Raw genomic sequence first — 14031 nt, 5'->3', positions numbered from 1 at the left:
TATTTCACAATACAGTTTTGATGAAGTACGATTTGCCAAGCCTGCATATGATAAAGAAATTAAGTGCTTACCAAGGGAGATCAGTAAACATTAGAGCCCTGCCTGAACATCTGCTGGAAATATTATCCTGTCCTACTGACAGTGTGGCTCCCTCATTGTTTTTCTAGATTGACAGCTGAGTATTGCACTGATCTCTTTGGCAAATATGTGTAGGTGAACTTTGTTTCCTTTTTTATTTATTTATTTTTATTTTGGGGGGAATTTGGAACATGCTTTTGATTTTCATCCTATATTTTTCATCCTATATATTTTTTTATACTCTTGACATTTGTAGGTGCCAGATTGAGGTCTAATATGCTGTAGCAATGATAGGCCATTGACTTACAGTGAAATGCCAGTTGATAACTCAGTAAACAAAAATATTATTATTCTTTACTGTGCAGTCTGTCTAAAAGCTGTGTGTGCTTTTCTTTAGGGAGGCAAATTATCAGATTTTTAATGTCAAATAGAAAAAGATCTGGGTTTGCTTTTGTGCTAAATAACATCAAAGATGGCCCCTATTAATGCTGCCCTTCCTCCAAAAAATGTCACAAAATCCTTAGACTGCTTTTCTCGAGATTTAGTTTATATTTAATTGAAATGATAAAATGGTATTTAAAATATAATCTCATATATTTTTTCTCTTTAAATATATTTTGGGTTCAAGCTTCAATGAAAAGAAGTCAGGGATAAATCAACCAGTTAAGAAAAAAGTAAAGCTAAATTATCATAACACACCAGATAAATGGTGTGTTTAGCTAGAAATATTAGAAATGCTTTTACTTTATATAAAAACCTCTTGATCTGTGGTTTCATTATATTGAAAGGAAATAGATAAAAACATTTTGTTTTTGCTGATTATCTCCATAAATTTTGTCCTTGCAGGGAACAACAGATTACATGCTGCAGATATATAATATTTAATGCTGAATTATATATATATATATGTATATATATATATGCCTTTATCACTGTACACTTAAACAAAATTACAAGGAAGTGTTTATTACTATCTGAAATAAAATCCAAACCCCCAACAGTTCATTTCATTTGTAAACAATATATAGATATCAAAGTAGATTTATGATTGATTTTTAATAATATCTTGAGTACATATATTTTGTTTCAATAAATATCAGATGTTAGGTAAATATGTGCATACATTCTGAAATCATCATAAAATGCTGAAAACTAAAATTAAAACCCAAGAAATATTTGAGTCTTCACTTATTTGGAGTCAAAGTTTGATTTTAGCTGTTTCCATAAAATATTACCTTATCATAACAGGATGCTTAGAGTACAAAAAGACTTTGATAAAAGTTTCATAAATATTTGTTGGAGAAATGAGTTAAGCAAATAAATAGATTCTTGGGGGCAATAAAAAGTTCAGCATAGTGAATTTATTTTTTTCACACGATTGGACAGACAACACATAAAAAAATTAACTGTTTTGAATATTGATCTCAAAGAAGAAAAGACCGATTTCAAATTTTCTCATCCTATATTGCTTTAGTGATGTAATGTATAGTACATCTGCATGTTTAAAAATGAAAACATCAGAGGAATTTCTGAATGTATGGATTGTATTTTAAGACTTAAGCTGTTGCCCTTAGCCTTTAAAAATGCAAAAAATATTTGAGAAAGCAGACTACTATCATACAATATTAGGAAAGTAAATAAAAATAATCTGGCCAAAATATCTAAGCTCATATGTCAGTAGCCTTATAGAAGAAATATAACCTGTTCTTGAGTCATTTTAGTAACAAATAATATGCTAGATCCTTAAGGCAGCCTTTTGTAACTATGGAAGGATCTAATATTTCAAATATCTTCCTTTCATTGCCTCTAAGTGTGCCTTTTAATAAGTTCCATCTGTTCTGAGATATCATGGATAAAGTAGTTTAACTTATTAACATAAATAATTGTTGATATTAAAATATGGTTGATTTTTTTCCAACTAAACATATACCCTATAGAAAGGCTAACAAATGTGGAAGGTAGGGTAATGCAGGGAAAAGAGTTTTGGTCTCAGAGATGCCACTCTCTATCCACAGCTACCTCTAAATCACTATCTTGGATATGTTTTTTTAACATTAAAGGTTATTGTTGTTGTTGTTGTCATTAACTATTTGTGAGTACTAGAATGTATTGGCATTGCAAAATTGTTTTTCACATTGTTCACATAATTTCTCATTCAATACTCATAATCCCTATAAGGTAGAGGGTTTTTTGTTGTTTGTTTTTGTTTTTTTTTAATAGAGTGATAGGCTGGCAAAGTTAAATAAATTGCCCAGGGCTTAAAAAAATTAATTATTTGTTTACAATTATATGCACTGGCAATACAGGCTGAGCTTAGAAGAGCAGTTCCTCCACCTCCCATGGTATATGCTGGGCTCACTCGTGCATTTGCAGTCAGTTGGAGGATTCCCTGGGTCCTTGCAACGTGGCCTCACTCATGTGTCTGGGACTTCCATTTTTTCTATCATTGATGAGATGGCTGGGCCTCTCTCTCTCTTCATCTCACGGTGATTCGTCCTCGAGATTGCTAACTTGGGCTTGCTCACAGTGGCAGTATTCCAAGAGGACAAGAGGGGAAGTTGGAAGATTTCTTGAGGCAAAGGCTCAACAATCACACATTGTTATTTGCACCATATTCTCTTGATCAAGGCAGATCTTGAGGCAATCTCAGAATCAAGATGCAGGGAAATGCCATATACTTTTATTCATAGGAATAACAACTAGATCATATTGCAAAGATGCATGCATGCAGTAAGGAAAAATTATTACTACCAATTTTGAACTAGCCTGTCTTAATCTACCCTCTGGTCTTGGTAATTCATATCCTCTTCCTCATATGTAAAAGGAAACCACCCTTTCTCAAGACACCCAAAATATCATCCAATCCTGGCATTAGGTTCAACATCAGTGATCTTTTGATGTGTATCAGGTACAAATGCATGTAAGACTTCTTCTCCTCATCCAGGATTCTGTGATGGGGAAAGACAAGTCATCTACCACCCAACATAAAATCATATGGTCATGATAACCACAGTAGATGCTCTCATTCACAGATAGGAGAAAGAGAAAGTGCAAAGCAGTCATTAGGCCATAGCAATTTCAAAATTCATTTGGGCACATACTGTCAAGCCCCCTACTATAGGGACAGAGAATGTTCCTTGATTTGGGCCCATTTCTGCTCCTTTGGAATTGTTCTCTAATCCATTATCTCTTAAAACTATTGCCTGTGCCCCCTGGGCTCTTGATTCTATCCTCTGAATTTTTTTTTTTTAAGAAATGGCCCATATCATTAGCTGAGTAGCTTTTATAATTCATGCCTACCCATAGAAAGCTAAGGTTCTCTATTTCTCTTATCATTTTGAATGGTCTCTTTTAACTGTGGCTGTCAGTGATATCATAAAATGCTCTTAAGAACTTGTGAATCTATTAAGAGCCAATCCATGTCCTGAAGGTACACCCGTAATTCTTTTTGAGAAAAAAAACCTTTTTCTTTGGGTATGTTCTGTGGCTATGATACAATGCCTTTAAGATATTTAGAATCCCTATTGTCTACCTGAGAGAATCTACTAGGATCTTTCTTAAATCTTTCTAAGATCTTAACAAAGTATCCTAGAGAACACCCTTCATTTGATCTTTACCCTGACGTCATTTCTTATTTTGAGAATCTATTTCCATCAGGGAGAAACTGAGTATAAAGGATAGTTTTATTTTCCAACCCATCACGCCCTGGACCCCTTCGATTTATTCTAAATTTTCCAATATAATTACGTCTTCACCTCTTTTCCTTTTCAGACTGTGATTTCACATTTGTTAATTAGTTAATCATTTTTGGTAGAATAGACAAGGTGAGATTCAAGTAGACTTTTGATAATATAAATTGATGTGTAAAATTTTGATCTGGGCTAGCTGATCAAGTTAGAAGAACCTAACTTGTAATGGAAAATACCTCTTACTCAGTAACTTTTTTTCCTTAGAGCAACTGGTGTTAAGGTTAATGGAAAATTCTGATAATTATGACTAATGTAAATTTCCTTAGAGAACAGTCTTGCTCTTTGAGAAACTGATTTTACTCTCATCCTGTCTCACATAACTCTTTTGGAGATTTAAAATACAGCTAATTAAAGGTATCCATATTGTAGGTCTGTTACGATGATATAGTTTTTGGTTGAAATTAACATGAGTTAAGTTCCATAATGCCTTCTTTGACTTTGGGTTTTTTGTTTTGTTTTGTTTTCTTTTTGTTTTGTTTTTGTTGGTTTTTAACAAGATTTTAAAAAGTCATTCGTAAGTAGGGATACTCTTTACCTTCTTTAAAAGAAAAGGAAATAAAAACAATATTTACATACTGTTTAAATAATTTAATGTTGAAACTCAGTGATAACTTTCAAATTTTTGTTAAGGTCTACATCAGCTAATTTATTGCAAGATCTATTCAGTTTTACTAAAGTCACAGTTCTGTTTACACTCCTTTTCCTTCTATTTTGCACTGCTTCATAGCCAATCACCACTACTTTTGAAATAAGGTGTTATTAGATGCTGAAGAAAGATACTGTTTTTTTTAATGAAATGTTTAGCCCGACTACCCTTTCACACACTAATTACCTTTTCTTAAATTACTCCCCATCTGCTTCTCTCACTTCAGTTATGTCTACTGCCCTTTTTATCCTGCTCTGCCTATTCATTTGCATGTTTTTCCACAATATCTCATATGTCTGGAATAATTTCTCAGTTCTCGTCTGCCAAATTTCCTCTCTAATAAAAATTAAAATTCACTTGAAATTTGCCATCAAGTAAAGTGCCACTTTTAGGTAAATGGACTAGATTGGAAAAAATCCTGAGAGCTCTTGCTAATGGTTTCTATTTACTTTCTTTTTTTATTTAATTCACTCAGCAAACATTATTAGGCCCTAATCATGTAGTATGTATATGTGTGTTGTGTGTATATATATATGTGCTTGCATCGTGTTTGTGTGCATATATATATACATACACACACATATATATGTAACATATGTATTCTTTATGTATGTATAAAGAAATGGTCTATGGTCTGAAAAACTTAAACTCTAGTTCAGAAAGCAATTAATGAAAAGACAAAAAATGACTGGATGTTGACATGAGGCAATAGAGCTTCTTAGAGTAAAAAGTATTTTCCTTTTTTGTTTAAAAGTTAAGGAAAATGGCTTCACATTTGAGCTATGTCTGTCTTCTAGGCAGAAGAGACAGCATGTAGTAATCTATGTTCATAAATGAGAGCACAAAAATATTTAAGATTCAGCATAATGTAACATAAGATGGTATAAGTAGCTATAGAGATTGTAGAAAAGGCCTTCTAGACTAGGAGTTTAATTGTGATTATATAGACAATAAATCTGAAGAGATTTTCAAATGGGGGGAATCACATAATTCAATTTGGGAGTTAATGTTAATCATATCACTTCCAGCCACCATTTAAACAACTTCCATGTCTCTCCCATACACATCCTCTTTTATGATTAAACTAGTCTATTCACTTGACTTATATTTGCATCATCTGTACCAGAAGGCAGCTGTCTTTGTATGATGATCAATATCCAAACCATCTTTTAAGGCCAGTGATGACCTCTGTAGCTACCTCACCCCATGGTTGTCTTCTCTCTGTGCTCTGAACTATTATAGAGTTTATGGTCTATACAGTTCAGGTTGAATGAATCTTTATGGATTTGTTTCTGTTTTTCCTAGCCTGTATATAAGCCTTGGGAAGGGAGGTCCTGTTACTTCAGGCAATGATAGAATGGTTTGCAAATAGTGGAGCCAGAAAGTACCTCTTGATTGACTAGTTCCCTAGGTTAATCAGCAAGACAATTGTAATTTGGGATGTACAACACTCTTCAGCATATTGAAAATATGAATTTGGTAAATATCACTAACCCCTGAGAACCAATTTAAATTGTTAGCATAAATATAATCATATAGAACTATAATATTCTTCTTTAGGAGACTTTTATTTAGGCTAACTCTTTCTCATGAGTGCTTTTATGGGTTCTTTGGAAATACTTTCTATCTCTAGGAAACTCTGACCTATAGTTCTTTTGATGCATTGGTCATAGCTTACTCCTTGCACAACACCTACGAACTCTTTGACTTCTTTAGCTTTTCCATGCTGAGACTTTGCCTTCTTGAGAATTCCTACTGAAAATAACTTAAGGTGACCTCACACTGCCTTATTTATTTATTTATTTATTTATTTATTTATTTATTTATTTATTTTTGCAGGGGCAGGCACTGGGAATCGAACCCAGTTCTCCAGCATGGCAGGTGAGAACTCTGCCTGCTGAGCCACCATGGCCCGTCCTCCCTTATTTTTATATGGATTCTTCAACCAGTCCACAGAAGACTCTTACATATCCCATATCCACTGAAAAATCCTAGAAGTGCAGGCTGGTCCAGAAGTAGTTACATTTCCTTTAGTTACATTCCTTTCAACTTCCAACAGCATACAACTTGGTTCTCACAGTACAGATGTATCAAGCAAGAAGAGTGAGACACTTTCTCCTGTACACCAGCCTACAAAATATGAAAGAAAACTGAAAGGAACACATATCAATACCCCTTAAGGGGCTTCCTTCAGCTCCTCTTTCTCCTGGGGCTTGGATTGAGATGGAACCATCAGCACACTTCAAAAGATCATTTCTATTGTGTGCAACATTCCTAACTCTTTTCTGCACCCTTATCGGATAAGGATATGAGTGCTCTATGCACATTCTTGTCATCTCCATGGACATTTCTCCAAGAGGAAAATTTACTTTTGTAACTGATTTCTATTTCCCTTAGGGTCCCAATCAAAATTAACATTTTAATTTTCTGCTACATTACTCAAATCTATATTGAATTTGTTATTGATAAAATTAACTTCATGAAAACATGCTATGAAAAAAATCCTTGCATTTTACCAAATCTCTCTCAAACTGAGATTTTTTACCCATAGCTTTTGTGGATATCATGTAACTTTTTTACTAGTAGCAGGATTATTTTAGTCCAGGTCTGTGTTAGTTACGGTTCTCTAGAGAAACAGAATCAACAGGGAACACTCACAAATATAAAATTTATTAAAGTGCTTCATGTAACCAAAGGGATGCAGAGTCCAAAATCTGCAGGGCAGGCTGTGAGGCCGATGATTCCGATGGAGGGTCTGGATGAACTCCACAGGAGAGGCTCACCAGCAGAAGCAGGAAGAGAGCCTGTCTCTTCTGAATCCTCCTTAAAAGGCTTCCAGTGATTAGAGTGAGCATCACTCATTGTAGAAGACACTTCCCTTGGCTGATTACAAATGGAATCAGTTGTGGATGCAGCTGATGTGATCATGATTTAATTCTATGACATGTCTTCATTGCAACAGACAGGCCAGCACTTGCCCAACCAGACAAACAGGTACCACCACCTGGCCAAGTTGACACATGAACCTGACCATGACAAGGTCCTCCAAGAAACAAGATGCAATTAAACATGCTAGGATTCTATTAGGTGTAATGCCTATGAAAGAAAATATAGATGGAGCCAACCATAAGACACAACTGTTAAATCGGATTCTAAGTGAAAGACAGAAGGAAAGAGGGTTAGCTAGAAATATCCCAAAGTACCTTGTACACTAAGTAGTTTTCAGCAAAGACATCAGGGAGCCCCTGTGTCTCTCAGGGGTGAATTGCTTTAGCTATAGCCTTTCTCTGTGGTTGGCTGGGAACAGACCATGGGAAGCATGGTCACAGCACAAATGCAAGCATGGAGCTTGGTCAGTTATGCTCCTGATCATTGGAGTTCTGTGGGGTTGCCACAAAAATGTCTGAATTTTCTTAAATAGCTAGCATGAGGTAGGTAGTCACTTACTATGTGGTTCTTAAGTGGGTGAATAAACAAATGTTTGCATTGTATTTTGAAACCTTTTTTTTTTTTAGATTAAAACGTCATGATTAAAAGCAGATTAGTTATCTAGGCTTCTCAGATTAAAAAAACCAAACAATCAGGCAATCATTCCGAAAGGTAGCCATGTGGTACCTCTGCTGACCCCGTGTGTGACCTGGGCTGTCCCCGTACCTGTCCCCATGCCTGCGTTGGGGAGAGCTCAGCACTATGGGGCCTGGCCCCAAGGGCCCCCACAGCCGGGCCTCTGGCTGGGGGCCGGGAGGAGGCGGCGGACGGTGCAGGTGCCTCGGTGGAGGCGGCTCTGTCCTATTTCCGCAGGTAGCGCTGGGCCAGGATGGCGGCATCGAAGGGGTTCATGGGCTGCGCGTTGTGGCCCAGCCATCGCACGGGGGGCACGCTGCCAAACTGCCGCTTGGGCACCCAGCTCCGGGTCTCGTGTATGGAGCTCTTCTCCTCAGCCAGCAGCAGCTGCTGCCGCATGTAGTTCTCAAACTCGTACTGGGAGCACTCCTCTGTCACTTTCACCTCCTGGGAGCTGTCCGCGTTGCTCGTTTGGTCATCGATGTCAGGAACCACTTGCAAAGGCCCGCTCAGAGATGACAGGGACTGCCAAGATGCGATGATGGCACCGAGCGCCTCTAGGACGTCGGCAGCAGCGAGGCGCTGCTGGGGGTCTAGAACCAACCGTTTCCGGATGAGACACACGGTGTTTTCAGAAACCCGCCGGTCCTCGGGGATGGTGTACTCGGCGGCCTTGATCTTGCGGAAGAGCTCCTGCGGGACGCTGTCGTAGAAGGGGAACTGGCCGTACAGCACGGTGAAGAGCACCACGCCCAGGGCCCACATGTCGCTCGGCTTGCCCGGGTACAGCCGGCCGCTCAGCACGTCGGGACTGTGTAGGCAGGGCTGCCCCTCTGGTCCTTCAGCAGGTCCCCCTCGCTCACAAGGCGCTTCCCAAGGCAGAAGTTGGTGATGGCTATCTGGTGCATCCTCTTATTGAGCACCATGTTTCCAAGTTTCAGGTCCCTGTGCACAATGTTTTTCTGATGCAGGGCTTCCACCACCCGCACCACGTCATAGAAGATGATCACCGTCTCCCGCTCGCTCAGCCGCTTCTCCTTGATGACGTAGTGCTGCCGGTTGATCAGGTCCGCAGTCTTGTCGCTGAAGTCACGTGCACAGAGGCAGTCGAGGACGAGGCAGATGCGCTTCTTCATTTTCTTAACCATTCGGCTGGATTCCGTATCCTCAACAGTTTCACAGGTGCGGTCCTGGAAGAGCCCGTGGTGGTGCACCACGCCATCCTGCGTGTGGAGGAGGGAGAGCAGGGAGTACTCGGTGTGTAACAGCATCTTGCCTTGCCTTTCTTCCTGGCTGTCTATTCCTTGGTCCCCCCTTTCCTCGAGGGTAAGGATCTTCAGCTGGTAGAAGTCATCCGTGCCGTCTTTCCTTGCCAGACACTGCACAATGCTTGGCACTGGCGAGTTGCCCAAACGGGGACCAAGGACAAATGGTCCTGCTCTCTTGGCATTATTTCCGGAAATTCCACTTCCCAGAGCTTTCGCCTTGGCCGACGTTTCTCCAGCTCCTCCGTGTGATGCTCTCCGCTTCATTCTCAGCTCTTCCCGCGGTGCTCAGCGCTGCTCGCCCATAGTCCGTAGCCCGGAGCCGGGGCTGCTCGACTCTCCGTCCCGGGGAGCCAGGGCCGGGCCGGGGGCGTGGGTGCCGCTTACCGCCGCCTCCCAGCGCAGCCACCCGAGCAGCCGCCGCCACCGCCTCCCTCCATGGCTGCGGCGCCGCCACCTGACCTGAAACCTTCTTTTGATCAAGAAAGGAGAAATGGTAAGGTACCAGAGGTAAATGAAATTTGTACATTAAAGTATTATACTCTGGGAAGAGGAAAACAGGCTTGAATGCAAAAAAGCTGGAAGGGTAAAATAAAACTTTAATTTTCTTTCTTTTTTTTTTTTTGCATGGCAGGCACCAGAAATCGAACGTGGGTCTCTGGCATGGCAGGCAGGAACTCTGCCTGCTGAGCCACGATGGCCCACCCAAACCTTTAAATTTTTAATTGTAGATAATATTAGTTATTATTCAAGTGAAGAATTTCCCTCTTTTGTTTGAAGAAAGTGTTGAGGTTCATCTTTGTCCTAAGTAATGTGTCTGTCAAATTACTTAATTTCTCTAAACAGCATGTTCACCTATAAAATAATACCATAATAGCTGCTTTACCATGGTATTCTCATTATGCACAGATTTACTTTAAAAATCAATAAATAAAAGAAGTGAAATTATCTGTATCATGCAAAACACCACATCAGTAAAAGTTATAGTTATCACAATCTGCATGTCAAACTAAAACATGAATAGTTATCTAATCACTTATTAAGTAATAGAAAAATCACTAAAATTGTGTCCTTTACATGTAGGAATTCATCTCCTAATTATTACCACCCCCATCCGAGTAGCCATGTGTCATGGTTGGGTTCATGTGTCAACTTGGCCAGGTGGTGGGACCTGCTTGTCTGTTTGGGTAAGTGCTGGCCTGTCTGTTGCTATGAGGACATTTCATAGAATTAGATCATGATCACGTCAGCTACATCCACAACTGATTCTCTTTATAATCAGCCAAAGGCAGTGTCTTCTGCAATGAGTGATGCTTAATCTAATCCCTGGAAGCCTTTTAAGGAGGATTCAGAAGAGACAAGCTTTCTTCCTGCTTCGGCTGGTGAGCCTCTCCTGTGGAGTTCGTCCAGACCCTCCGTTGGACTAGTCGGTTTCACAGCCTGCCCTGCGGATTTTGGACTCTGTGTTCCTGCGGTCACGTGAGACACTTTTATAAATTTTATATTTGTGAGTGTTCCCTGTTGATTCTATTTCTCTAGCGAACCCTAACTAATTCACCATCATTTCTTATTGAATATTGATCAACTCCTAAAACCATCTCCCAGCTTCTACTCCTACTCTTCCCCTGCATTCCAGCCTCCACCCAAGCCAGCATGGTGTTTTACAACATGAATCAGATGCCCCTCATTTGCTTAAAACATTTCAATAGCCTTAAAATAAAAATTCAAAATCCTTGTACAAATCACTTTATTATATACCTCTGTAGGCTGTTGAACTTCTCCTTCTGCTTTACTTTACTTTGTACCAGTTAAGGTTCTACCACTTTGGTCTTCTCTCGACTCCTCTAACAAGTCAGCTCATTCTCTCTATGTCCTTTTCACTTACTGTTCTTTTTGCCAAGAATTTTCAGGCCCTTAAGTTAAAGCAGAGAGAGAGTGCAAGAATGAGAGAGAGAACTGTTGCTAATGGGAAAGTTGAAATAATACAGAAATAATTTGGTTGTCATAAGTAGTTTATGTTCAAATCAGAAAATGCAGATGAGAATCAACTATAAAGGAGTGGTAATGAATTCTTTCTTTTTGTTCCATTCCATTAAAATGATTTTGTGAGCTTTAAATAATTCAACAAAATGTATTCTCCTCTCAACTACTTCTAAAATGAAAGAAAGATAAAGAAGCATTCTGCCTTATATTTGTTGGGGTTCCACTAGTTACCAATCTTGAAATCTCCAGAAAATTATAAGTATTTTATAGTGGTCAGCAATTGCACTGCAAAGAGAAGTGGGTGTTACGTGAAATACATAAGGGGCTGAGAGCAAAACATTTAAAAAAAAAAGAAAACACAATTTCATGTTAATTTAATAAGTGTCAATGTAAATGTTAAAACAACTAGTTGTGGTTTTTGGTTTCTGAGCCTCTTATTAGTTCACTGAAAGGAAATGCTTACCAACCCTAGAGGACCTTCCATCAGTTTGTGAGGATTTGTGCCTGTAATTCCTATTAACATTAATAGGATTTAATCATGTAGGTCTCCTACACACAGATGAGGAAAATTCACTCAAATTACTGTAGGAATAGCCAATCATGGAGAATAATTTGAAGTAAATGCATTTCAAAGTGTTTTACATTAAAACAAAATAAACCTCATTAAGATGTTATTAAGAAAGTACCAAAAGTATCTTGAGTACTGGACTTCCAGTATTAAGAAACAGACAAGTTTATAAACAGTTCAGTAATTGGACAGGGTACATATTGATTTTTCCCTTTGTTATATAATATTACCCTCTTCTCCACCCATAATCATGTTGTACAGTGTTTGAGTGCTGGAAACATGGTTGCTGTTGTGTATTAGAATGTGCAGAGAAGGAAAGGCTGTCACAGCAGTCAATAAGATCTGAGAGCTGTTGACTAATTGCCTGCTAATTACACGGTAAATTGTCTAATTAAACTGATGGTTAATTAGGGTACGCTTGCACAGCAGTCTTGTGGAATTTGTGTCTGATGCCTGGGAAGCAGCTTGTGTAATTGGCAAACTGGTAAGGACTGGCAGGGAACGTGACTGGAAAGCCCGCTGCCATTGGATGACAGAACAAGGATTTAGTGGAAACAAAAGGGTTGTCATTTTTATACTGAAGGTTTTGTTTGAGTTGTGAAGCTATTCTACAGTGTGCAATTGAGAAATAAATCTGAAGCCTAAATTATGTGAATAAAAAAAGTTTAAAATCCATTTCAAAATGTAAAATATGCTGCTTGTTTGTCATGTATCACCTCTGATACAGTATATCACTGTATCTTAATGTACACATGTTTTTACAGTGCTCACTTTAACATATGTTATTTGGTATTCACAGGCAAAAAGATATAATAATCCTATGCATCAAAGGAAAAACTCTTATGAAATTATGAGAAGATAAATACAACTGATCAGAGGATGTTTAATTACTAACTTATGCATTGCTCTGAACTGTAAAAATAGTAAACATAACACAGATATAAGTTTAGATAGTAAAAAATATTTCTAATGAGAGAATTTTAGGTTTAGCATTTATGCAATTTTACCATGCAACTGGCTTTTGATTATAATTTAGTAAAATGTAACAACTGAATATTTCAATATCCAATTTATTTAATTTCTAGAGAGATGTTTGTGGTGTTTGATGAACTACATGAAGAATTTTAGTTCTTTTAAAAATAAGTAACAAAAAAACCCTGACTAAGTAAGGTGGTGGTTGTTGTTCTTCATAACTGAAGTAAAAGTTTATCTTTTCATTTCATAATCTATAGTTGAAACATGAAAATTCACCATGTAAACAAACTAAACTATTCCATTGAAGAATGTAGATCTATTTTATTTTTCTAGGCTGCATGAAATGGGTTGGTTTAACAATGGAAATTTATTAACTTACTGTTTTGAGGCTGAGAAAAGTGTCCAAATCAAGGCATCATCAGGGTAATGCTTTCTTCCCAAAAGCTTACTGCCTGCAATCCCTGACTCCTCCACCGCAGGGTCTCTCCCTTCTCCTCCAGGTTCAGTTGCTTTCAGCTTCCTGCTTCCAGTGCTTTCTCTCGCATTGGGTTTGATTCTCTTGTGAAGGAATCCAGTGAAAGGATTAAGACCCACCCAGAGCTATGCCTTAACTGAAGTAGCCTTATTGAGAGCTCCTGCTTACGATAGATTTACACCCATAGGAATGGACTTTAAAAACATGTTTTTCTGGGGTATAAATAGTTCCAAACTACCACAAGGTCCTTTATAAATGAACTTAGGTGCACACACATCACCTCTTTATAAGAGAGTAAAATGCAAATGATTGTCCTTATGACCATTTTGACACCCAGATTTCAACACTTTTTTGAGGATTTTAATATATAATTTTGACCAAAACATCAGGTTGCAATTGAAGCTAAGGACTACAGTTACACAATGAATTTTGGATTGATTTACATTTTTGTGTTAAAGCTTGAGAAAAATCTAACTATTTCAAAACTCTATTTCTAAAAGATTAGAAGGCCTTAATTAAATTACAATATCAAAAACATTCACTGCTTTCTTATCAAACAAAATATATATCTGTGTCTGATTGGATGTTCTTGTTTCCACTTTGTTCCACAGAGAATTGGGAGTTTTTGTGTGTGTGTATTTATATATATATATATTTTTTAGATAGAAAGAGAGAGATACAAATTATGTGCTCTCTAAAATGTCTTTGAAGTAGCATTAGCCTTGGAG

The 14031-nt window shown here is 38.0% G+C and overlaps 1 long non-coding RNA gene and 1 pseudogene across 1 annotated transcript in view; both read right to left on the bottom strand.

The window, feature by feature from the left end:
• The window catches only part of LOC143688498 (uncharacterized), an 88850-nt gene that overhangs the window by 15850 nt on the left and 58969 nt on the right, over nucleotides 1–14031 (bottom strand). The window lies entirely within an intron of this gene.
• Nucleotides 7128–9636, bottom strand: LOC143683023 (serine/threonine-protein kinase 40 pseudogene; annotated as a pseudogene).

Source organism: Tamandua tetradactyla, chromosome 1 (genome assembly GCF_023851605.1).
Source record: "Tamandua tetradactyla isolate mTamTet1 chromosome 1, mTamTet1.pri, whole genome shotgun sequence".
NCBI classification, from domain to species: Eukaryota; Metazoa; Chordata; class Mammalia; order Pilosa; family Myrmecophagidae; genus Tamandua; species Tamandua tetradactyla.
This window is presented reverse-complemented; position numbering and strand designations above follow the sequence as displayed.